The sequence below is a fragment of the Trachurus trachurus genome, assembly GCF_905171665.1.
Source record: "Trachurus trachurus genome assembly, chromosome: 23".
Taxonomy (NCBI): Eukaryota; Metazoa; Chordata; class Actinopteri; order Carangiformes; family Carangidae; genus Trachurus; species Trachurus trachurus.
Genome location: NC_139912.1, coordinates 2,784,528 through 2,796,053, shown reverse-complemented (window position 1 = coordinate 2,796,053; position 11,526 = coordinate 2,784,528).

Sequence of the window (11,526 nt, the reverse complement as noted above, 5' to 3'; positions counted from 1 at the left end):
CACACACACACACACACACACACACACACACACACACACACACAGAGTGATAATGATGATGATGATGATGAAGGAGTACAGTGCGACCGAGGTCGAGGCAGAAATGTGACTCTAAACAACAATGACAGTTTCTCAGTTTAATCTCATCTCTGTTTATTTGTTAACAACACAACAATATTACTAAAAGGGATAGTTCAACATTTTGTCAAATTGGCCCATTGCCATAATCCCTATAGTCATAGCAGTAGGTTCGTTACCTTTAATTGTCGGTGCAAGCTGTTTTTAGAACGGCGGAGCAGAGCCGTGAGCTGCTCAGAGCTACGCTACGGAGGCTCATTATGGGATTTCTTGATTTCCCTCATCAAACTCATCAAATACACAATCCAACAACTCCACAACGCTCTGGTGGACAAGTTGTGACCTGCACATTCACCACACTATGAGATAATAACACAACGTTACCACACAGAGTTGTTTTAGAGGGAAATGCAGAGACTGTTGATGAAAAACTGCCCCTGAAGGCAACGCGCATCAGTGTGCATGAATTTACCTTTAAAACAACTCAGCTGTGTGAAAAGTACTAACTTTTGGTGAATTTATGAGGAATTTACAGACGCAATCAGGCACTCGTCACCACTTCTGTTTTATTTCAGACGCAGCGGCTCCATGTGGTCAAACAACGTCGCCACTTGTGACTCAGTTTCCTCAGTTTGAATGAGTCACAACATGAACTGTCAAACACACACACACACACACACACACCTTGGCATGACTCATAGCCTATATAAACTGACTTAAATGACTTAACGGTCGAGGCCTCAGGAGTTTTGGCGCCAACAGACTTAAATTTACGCTTTAAACCTCCACATTTACACATTCACTATTTAATTTCATTAAAATATCGTTTAGCCGATACTCTCAATCTTCCAGACGACTTTAACTCATTAGAAAAGACTCTTTTAGATTAGATTTAGTCTTAAACAAGGTCATTTGTCTCCAAATTTTATTCCAAATTGCAATATCTGAAAACTGACAGACCCAGTTGAGAACAATGATAGACGGTGAAATATGGGAGGAAATTTTACTTTTACCTTTGAAAATATCCATAACAGATTCAGAGAAATGCAGAGGCTCATCATGGGATTTCTTGGTTTCCCTCATCAAACTCATCAAATACACAATCCAACAACTCCACAACGCTCTGGTGGACGAAGTTGTGACCTGCACATTCACCACGCTATGAGATAATAACACAACGTTACCACACAGAGTTGTTTTAGAGGGAAATGCAGAGACTGTTGATGAAAAACTGTCCCTGAAGGCAACGTGCATCAGCGTGCATGAATTTACCTTTAAAACAACTCAGCTGTGTGAAAAGTAGCCTACTAACTTTTGGTGAATTTATGTGGAATTTACAGGCGCAATCTTGCAAAACGAAGTAAAATAAACAACTAATTGTGTATTATTGATGTTTTATTGCCACTAGTTTGAAAGACGATATGTTTAGGAAGCAAAATATCACAAAATCTCAAAATTGACCATCGATTTAATGACAACTTCATACCTTACTCACATTCACTCCATGTTGAACCTGCTGTTCAGGTTGGATCAGGTGGTCCAACAGGAGACACCTGTCGTTGCTACAGCGACCACATGGAGACGAGCATCTGTGTTTACAACCAGATGTAAAAGTCCTAGAGACACAAACTGATTAAAAGAGACGAGAAACGACAGAGAGACACAACAGGTGGGCGGAGCCTCAGAGTCTCAGAGACGTCTCCGTCCTGCAGAGAGAAAATATAAATGTTTGGTCCAGAGGAGTGTGTGTGTGTGTGTGTGTGTGTGTGTGTGTGTGTGTGTGTGTGTGTGTGTGTGTGTGTTCACTGAGCTGTATAAAGGCCGAGTGTGTGTGTGTGGCTCTCTGAAACAACACAGCCTAGTGTGTGTGTGTGTGTGACACCGTTCATCGTCCTACAAAGATCCCCTTCAAAGCTCCGGCCATCGCCTCACAGTGTGTGTGTGTGTGTGTGTGTGTGTGTGTGTGTGTGTATGAGGAAGAGGAAGAGGAAGAGGAGGAGGAGGAAGGTCAGAGTCACATTTTCAACATTTTTCCAGATTCACGTCGACGACTCGAACGAAGACGAAGATTCAACCAGTTTCTGATTCAGCTTTTTGATCAATATCTAATAATTAATATCAATAAAGTTCAAAGATCAATAAAAAATTCAAACTCTCATATGAGATGAGACTGAACTCAGATCAGCTCTCTGCTGCCCCCTAGTGGCCACAGCTGGGAACTGCACCTAGAAAGTTTAATAATATTCATGCCCTGGAGGAAAAGAATTACACTTCAGTTCATTGATAATAATAATAATAATACTAATAATACTAATAATACTACTACTACTACTAATAATAATAATAATGATAATATAAAAATCTGTAAATTATCTCTTGTGTTTCATCTTTAGAGCAGTTTTAACCCACAGAAAGAACAAGTTTGGACACCTTCTCATTTAATGGTTTTTCTTTATTTATTTTATCACTTTCTACATTGTAGATTCAAAACTATGAAGGAACTCATGTGGAGTTAAAGACTAAAGTGTTAAACAAAGCAGAATATGTTTCAGATTTTAGATTTATATTAGAAGTAGCCACCTTGGGGCGGTGCGTGGCGCAGTGGTTAAAGCGGCCGCCCCATGTAGAGGCTGCAGTCCTCAACGCAGGCGTCCCCGGTTCGATTCCCGCGTCGGGCAGACCTTTCCTGCATGTCATTCCCCCTAGCTCTGCCTCCCCCTTTCCTGTCTATCTCACTCACTATCAAATAAAGGCAAAAACGCCAACAAAATATACTTAAAAAAAAAAAAAAAAAAAGAAGTAGCCACCTTGTCATCAGCTTCATGAAGTCGTCACAGTGAACAAATCTACAATATAGAAAGTGATAAAGATTTAAGAAAAACCCACTGAATGAGAAGGTTTGTCCACACTGTTGACTAATAGTGGATGTGTATTTAAAATATCTATATGATGATTTTTAAGATGTTGTGTGACGTTAAACTGCACAGAAATATAAATCTATTTGCTTACACATGTTTCTGTCTTGAAGTCACTGTTTATAACAGCCACATGTTTTATAAACACATCTCCTGTATATCAGCACAAGAACATAATGTGGATGAATCTGTGCAGGTTTGTTTTTTATAATTATTATTATTTATACACAATAAATAATAAAACTGTTAGATAAACTTGTTTTACTGTAATAGAAACTCAGAACATGAGTGTGTGAACTGTTGTTGGGCTCCTGAACAGAATCAGTGACATCTGAGTTTTTATTAAGTCAGAATTATTTTTCCAATGAATCAAATGTTGTGATTATTGATTATTAGTAGGAAGTGGTCTGAACTCGTCCAGATTTTGAATGCACATAGCACTTTAACATGATGCACGTAGAGCACTTTTGAAATTGACAGCTGCTAGAATTTTTTAACTGAAGCACTTTGTGAATGTTTTTATGTTGTGTGATGTCTTGTTTGTTCTAATGCTGCTCTTTATGCCTTTTAAATTGAACTTCAACTTCATCTCTGTGGTTCAACAACATGTGAAACGTTGGTTTGTTGATGTTTGATGTGAACGGAGCGACACCTGCTGGTCAGAGGCTGAAACAACTAACACAGACAACTGTAACCTTTATCACAAATCACTATGATCATTACAGCAATCTATTGGAATAATCAAAAATAATCAGTATCAAATAAGTGAAACCAGGCTTGTATTTAATATTCTAAACACAAATTTACTGTTATTATACTCAATCAAAATCAATCAATGAGACGAAGTGTGAGGTCTAAACGATGAATCTGCAGCAGGATTGTGAAGAAATTGTCTTTGGTGCTCACATTTCCCACACAGACTGTGACCCTGAAGTTACAGGTAGAGTCTTTCACGGCCTTCGTTTCTCACAGTCGCAATTCATATATAATGTATTTATTGAGTCAAGTGATGCAGGTCTGTTAAAGTTTGGGTTAGAACCATCTCACTAAATCAGAACGGAAAATTCATGCAAAACCACTGATGCGCGTTGCCTTCAGGGACAGTTTTTCATCAACAGTCTCTGTATTTCCCTCTAAAACAACTCTGTCTGGTAACGTTGTGTTATTATCTCATAGCGTGGTGAATGTGCAGGTCACAACTTGTCCACCAGAGCGTTGTGGAGTTGTTGGATTGTGTATTTGATGAGTTTGATGAGGGAAACCAAAGAAATCCCATAATGAGCCTCCGTAGCGTAGCTCTGAGCAGCTCACGGCTCTGCTCCGCCGTTCTATAAACAGCTTGCACCGACAATTAAAGGTAACAAACCTACTGCTATGACTATAGGGATTATGGCAATGGGTCAATTTGACTAAATGTTGAACTATCCCTTTAATGGTCAGTAAGTTTTGATAATAGTAAAAAAAATCAGCCTCGAGTCCACATTTATATCATGATACAGCGTGTATGAGACAACTGACCAGATGTTTTGGCTCATTTAAAAGTTGATAATGTGATTACATGGATTGTGTGCTGGCAAATAACCTCTTGTAGGCTACCCTCAAGCAAATATATGTAGTTTAACATAATTAAGCACTAAATATTTCATGTTTCAATCTGATTTTCCAACTGTGTGGCCCTTCTCTATAGCCTTCTTTATCTGAGTCAACCACTTTTAAAGCTTTAAACTGAGTCCGACCTCGTCGTCATGTGACCACTGTGTCTCTGGGTCACTGTGTCAATGTGCTGTTTAAATAAAGCTTTTTTTGTTTGATCACCTCCTTCACCTGCGGCAGGTGTGTTTGTGTGTGTGTGTGTGTATAAATGTGTGTGTGTGTGCTCAAAGCCCCCAGAGCGACTTCCTGTTTACCCAATGAGGCAGAATCAAGTGCAAGTGTGTGTGGAGCTTCTACATCGCTATGTGGGGGAGGAAGAGGAGGAGGAGGAGGAGGAGGAGGAGGAGGGGGAGGGGGGGGATTCATTATTTAGCAGAGGATAATGTGCTCAATATAGATACACACACACACACACACATGCAGAGGAACATTAAAACACACACTCTATAATGTCATTTCATACGTGCAGCAGAGAGACTGAGGATGTTGATGTTGTTTATTCATGCTGGTTGAATGCATTCAGCGTGTGTGTGTGTGTGTGTGTGTGTGTGTGTGTGTGTGTGTGTGAGTCACAGATCAGTTGAGTGGGATGTTTACAAACCCCCAGGGCCTCTCTCTCTCTCTCTCTCTCTCTCTCTCTCTGTTGACACATAATGCAGCCACTGACATATGCATGCAGTGTGTGTGTGTGTGTGTGTGTGTGTGTGTGTGTGTGTGTGTGTGTGAGTGTGTTAATGCATTGACAGCGTTTGACAGTAATCTATGAAATGAGGCTCCAGCTGCATCACACACACACACACACACACACACACACACACACACACACACACACACACACACACACACACACACACACACACACACACACACACACACACACACACACAGTCACTTTAGAGTCTCTCAGGAAACGATCCTCGATTATCAATGTGATGATGATGATGATGAAGGTGATGATGATGAAGGTGAAGATGAAGGTGCAGCGATCAGAGCTGATTAACCAACACATGAAGATTTTATCTGAACGTTGACGTTTGTGTTTGATAAAACTGACAGAATCTAAAATTAAAATTAAAACATATATTATTGTAAAGCACTTTTTTAATATGTTCTGTGTAAATAAAGTTATTATAGGCCAATGAATCAAAGTTGGGTGCAGGTGAAAGATAGAGATAAGAGATAAACAAGATAAATTGCCTTTTTTGTTTTATTTCCACTTATAAAAAAGTATAAAAATGTTTGATATTGTCCTTAATTGGGATATGTTGTGATTGTGGTTTTACATTGTGATGATGAATCTATAACGTAGCTGGTTAGTTAGCTTTGGTTTCCACAGCTGGAGTCGACGTTGGTGAGTTTATTCTAAAACAGATGTTTGATTGATTGATTGATTGATTGATTGATTGATTGATTGATTGATTGATTGATTGATTGATTGATTGATTGATTGATTGAAACCTTTATTTATCCCCACAGGGAGATTCAGGTGTCCCAAACAGTATCAGTTAAAAAAAAGTAGAGGCAGAATACAGTGAGTCATTAAGACTACGTTACCACTTGTTAACGGGTCCATTTTAGATAAATATATTGTTTTGTTTTTATAGTTATTTTGTTAATATTAGTTAGGGGTCGAATCGCCCAGCATTTCCTAGTTTCCCAGATGCTGCCTGGCGGGTCATGGGAATAACGCAGCCGGATCGCTAGTTGACATCGTTATGGTCGGAACTACTGATCGTCTTCAAACCCTCCGACTTTCATTCTTGATCAATGAAAACATTCTTGAGACACATTTGGGTTTTGTTTTCCAAGAATTTCAGCGCGCATGGAGGCTCATGGGAAATGTACTGTGAAAACACTTCCGCTTTCCGAAACTCCTTGTAGTCCCTTTAAGATAAAATAAAATAGAATAAATTAAAAAATATTCTTGTGCAAAAAAAATATGCATATACTATATACAATTTAGGGTTTATATTAAATAGAATAAAATAGAATAGAATAAAGATAAAGATAGATATAAACAGAATACAGAAAAGGCAATTAGTTAATAAAGTTAATAAATAAATAAATGAAAGGACGGCACGAGAGAGGCATAACCAGATACGTCTGCAAAGTATTAAAGGTAAAGTGCCAAGTCATGGTTTAAAAGAGCCAAGTCTGTGCAAAAGTGCTGTATGCCTATCTGTTAACCTGAATATTGACTGCATGTAAACATACTCAATGACGATGCTAATGCTAATGCTAAGCAGCCAGTAGCCTACTATACAGTTTTTACCATGCTCCCTGTGCAGTGATTATTTTGGGATGTTGGCTGCAGCTACTTTGGACAGAAAATCACAGTTTGACGTGACGCATCGCTTCACATTTTCCACACAGTTTAATCCAGGTGAGAATCTGACTGAGCGAAGAGACACACACACATACATACACACACACACAAACACACACACACACACAGACTTGAAGGCCAAAAAAAAAAGAAAAAAGAGAGAGAGAGAAGTGCCGTCTTTGAAACACTCCATGTTAAATCTGATTATTTTCAGCAGCAGTTCGGTTTATAACAATATCCCGGCGCCGCTCAGTGTAATCTCCACTTCTTCTTCTGCAGGCAGATTTTCAGATTTGTGCTGCAGGAGATTATCCACTTTGCTGCTCTCCAGAAAACGACCTAAACAGCGTTCAGCAAATATCAATCAGACAGAAGAAGGAGTAAAAAAACTAAAAGACGGACTTCAGATTATTATTTTATCATGCAACAAAAACACTGATTAAATCAACTTTCTGGCCCGATGGCGCTGGATTAAAGGTCGGAGGATCAACAACATGATCACGGTTCATCCTCAGGGGAGCAGGAGCAGCGGGGAAATGTAAAGGAAGAATTTGTTTTTGTTTTTTTACTAACGCTTCAGAGCTAACATTAGTATTAATATGAGGTTAAAGGTTCATTCTTGACGTCAGAAGAAGCAGGTTACAATTCTCAACCTCAATATTCATTCAGTAGCTTTTCTCAGTGAAGAAGCTTTCAACCATCGCTTGATCTTCAACAGTAGAACTGGAAGAACAAAGATAAACCAGATATATCTTAACATTTTTGGTCAATAACTAAGATTAAAAACTTCACTCTTAACCTCATTGGAAGCAGATGATGAATCTCAACCTCAAAATTCATTCAGTAGCTTTTCTCAATCTAGAAGCTTTCGGCCATATGACCTGATCTTCATCAGTAGATGGTGTTCACCCAGTTGTTGTGGAATTTAATGATCTTCCGCTTTTGAGCAAAACGTAAATAAGAAGTACCGGTATCTAGAAAAACCAAACAGAAAAACCAAAAGCTTCAGAGCTACAAACTGAGATTTTAAAAGTTGAGACTAAACTTCAAAACTCTTCTTTGTTTTATATTTGTGCTTTATCTCGGCGTTCTTGGAAAAGGAGTTGGATTTAAAGTAGATAGTTAGTTTCTCACGTCTTGAGTCTCTGAAGACGAATCCGCCGGCTGATGAACGATTAAACAACAGTAAATTGACAAACTGAGATACACTGATAATAATAATTGTATTAATAACAGTAATAATGAGGGTGAGCTGGTGTTTAACGGCTGTGATTGAAGCTGCAGTGTTTCACATTGTGTCTCTCGTCTCGCTCCATATTGAGGTCAGTCTCTGCTTTTTGTCTCGTAGCCTGCAGAGACTCATTCTTCCACTTCGCTGCTTCCTTTCCTCCTCTTCCTCTCCACAGCTCCACGGGGATGAGAGACGGCTGCTCGTCATGTCGAAGCCTGACAGTTAATCGCTGTTGTTATCCAAAGCTCTGGATCACTCTCTCTTCTGATTACCAGCGGTTTCTCTCCTTCTTCAGAACCCAACCCAGTGTTAAACTGAACTAAACCCAACACTGTTGTCGCTCGGCTTTGGTTTTATATTTTAATCTTTAAAGATAATATAAAATGGTTGTTTTTGATGCTTTAATGTCATGTACTGTAGCAGCCAGTGTAACAATCTACGTCAACACTATACTTCTTCAACTTTGGCAAAAACATTCAGTTTGATGCACGGATTCATTGAAGGAGTTGTTTTCGGTGATCAAAGGTGACATCACAAAGCATGGACGTGCTGCTGACATGAGCAGTTCATGTTAAAACTTAAAACCTTTGATCTTGTGTTTTTGTGTTTTAAAAAAAGTCTAAAATGAAAAGACACATCTGCAATCCCTGTAAGTTCAGGATATTGTTATTACTGCAGCTCTGTACTGTACATACTGTTTCAAAAAGCGGATAAAACAAACGCTTGCTTTTGTTTAATGTAGGTTAAAGGGAAGTTAAGAGGTCATAGCCGCCACACACAGATACACACACACTGCTTTGTTCTCTACTTTATGCTGAAAATTAAAGGGTAAAATTTGTCAGAATTCCCCTTTAACTCACAGTCAGATAGGTGGAGACAATGGAGGGGAGTGAATTCCTCAAAGGCGAGTTAGGACAAGAACCAGACCTCAAATACCTGCGTGTGTGTGTGGTCTCCAGGTCAATATGCGTCATTAAATATTGCAACACAATACTGATGTCTTTATGGATAGTTCATTTTTTCATCCAGCCAATCACATTTTGAAAATACACATATTTATTTTTTTAAGTACCAACATTAATGAGATGATTTTGTAACATGTAAAACACAGTTTCAGTAAATGACTGTTAAAATATACATTGCTTTTGTTATTATCAGCCATAAGAAACATCAAAAGGTCAAATAAAGTGCATATACATCATCTATATGTGTGTAAAAAGAGTTTTGATGATAATTAATGTTAATTTTCTGTTATTCAGCAGCAGCAGCAGGCTTCTGCACAACCTACTTGTGTCAGAAGGGGGAAAAAACACAAGTTGTTTCCATAATTTTGTGAATAATTTGTAGAAACAAATGACAAAGCTTTATGTTTTCAAATTACTTCATTTGTGAGCAATGATTTCTACTCTGCGCCCTTGAATTACTCATGTGTATATAAGTGAATAACAAATTCATCATCTTGAGTAACTTAATTTGTGCTGTCAAACATACAGTATAGTTCACACACGCAGCCCAACAAACCTTAACACTAATAGGAGTTGTACTGTAGCTTGAAATGTAACAAATCACTGTTAAACCCTGACATGTCAGTTATTTAATTTGCTAAATTACGCAAAACAAAATTCCTATCTAAAGATATTTCACCCATTAACTATTCCTGAGCCTGACATACGGGCATTGCTCATTAAGCTGACCCCAAAGTACAATTAGAAATATTTCAACATAATGTTTAATCACATCCCCGGGGTTCTGGGGTGTTTCACTCTCTAACATTTGATGTCTGCATAATTTGACTAATTGCACATTTGTTAGAAATTTGCTCCAACAAAGCAGAAGATCAACCGTGCATCCGCTCTGATCTTGTTGTTGGACCACGTGTGAAATTGAACTCATTTGTTGTTTGATGTTTTATCAAGTTGCTTTATTTTTTTTTCTTCCTTTGCGTGTCAAGTAATTAACACTCAGAAACCCCTTCCTCCCCCCCGGCAAGGTTGTAATACTCCATCTGAGAAGCACTGTAAGGCTGCAAGCTATAATTATTCTCACTATCAGGACATCTGATAATTATTAGGCTACATGTAATAATCGATAGACTGTTCAGCAGTGTATAATGTCACAGAATAGTGAAGAATGACTCATTTATTCCCTGTAGCTGCAAATTACTTTGTTTTGAGCAACAATTAAAAACAAACAGATGGGAAGCTAATGCATTTTCATATTTGAAAAGCTGCCACCAGTGAGTGTTTGGCCATTTTGTGCTTAAAAAATTCATTTATTTTCAGTAAACTAATCAGTAGCTAAATGAACTTAATCATTTCAGCTCTAGCTTGGTCTGATGTAACAGAATCAGTGTAGAATAGGGTCAATGATTAGGCCTGTCTTCTTAACCTGTAAACAATTGCATTAAATTTCCCTATAGTCACTAAAATGACGCACAATTTTGGGGGAAATGGTTAAAAGATGATAAATATATCCATCCAGCATCAGACAAATAATAAACTGTTTAGAGGTTATTTTTTAGTCTAGCTAATTAGCGCCACTTAGCTGGTAGTGCTAATTCACCAATCAGGAACCTATTAAGAAGAAAATTATGGAACAAAATGCCAATCGAGAGTGTAGAGATACCTCTCCACCTTACATTTTTGCGTTGAATTTCTAGGTAACCATTAAAATGATGCATAGTTTTTTGGGGGAAATGTTAAATCCACTATCAATAGGCTATTTGGAGTTTATTTTTAGCCCAGCTAATTAGCGCCACTTTGGTGCTAAATCATCAATCAAGTGGAACAAAATAGCCTACCAATCAAGACTGTGGGGAAACCTCAGCCACACATTAAAGCAGAAGTAAGTGATATATTTGTGTTAATATAAGTCTTAAATAGTTATATCTTCCGACAGCAATCACTTACATAGAGTGTTTGGACTGAAACACGGGTCTCTCAGTCCCTCTGCTCTGCTCTGAGCCGAGGAGAAAACATTTATCGTATCCTACAGTTTTTATCCAATGAGGAGAGAGAACGGCATGCAGGGCTGTGTGTGCAGCCAAGGAACGCCGTGAATGTGGTGACGTAGCGACGAGGACTGTTATGGTGCGTTCAAGGAAACTCGTATTTTTCCGACCGTGAAGTGGTACCAGTTCGATCTGGTACGAGTTCACCGGTCGGAAGTTACGAGTGGCCGTTATAGTGACTTTCACCGGTAAAACAGGTCGGAAAAACACGAGTGGGTTGCCTGAAACGCTACAAAGTCGTAAGTTGTGACTTGAAGCTGTAATTTACGATTTCAAAAGCCTGCCTGGAACGCAGCATTAGCGAAAACGACCG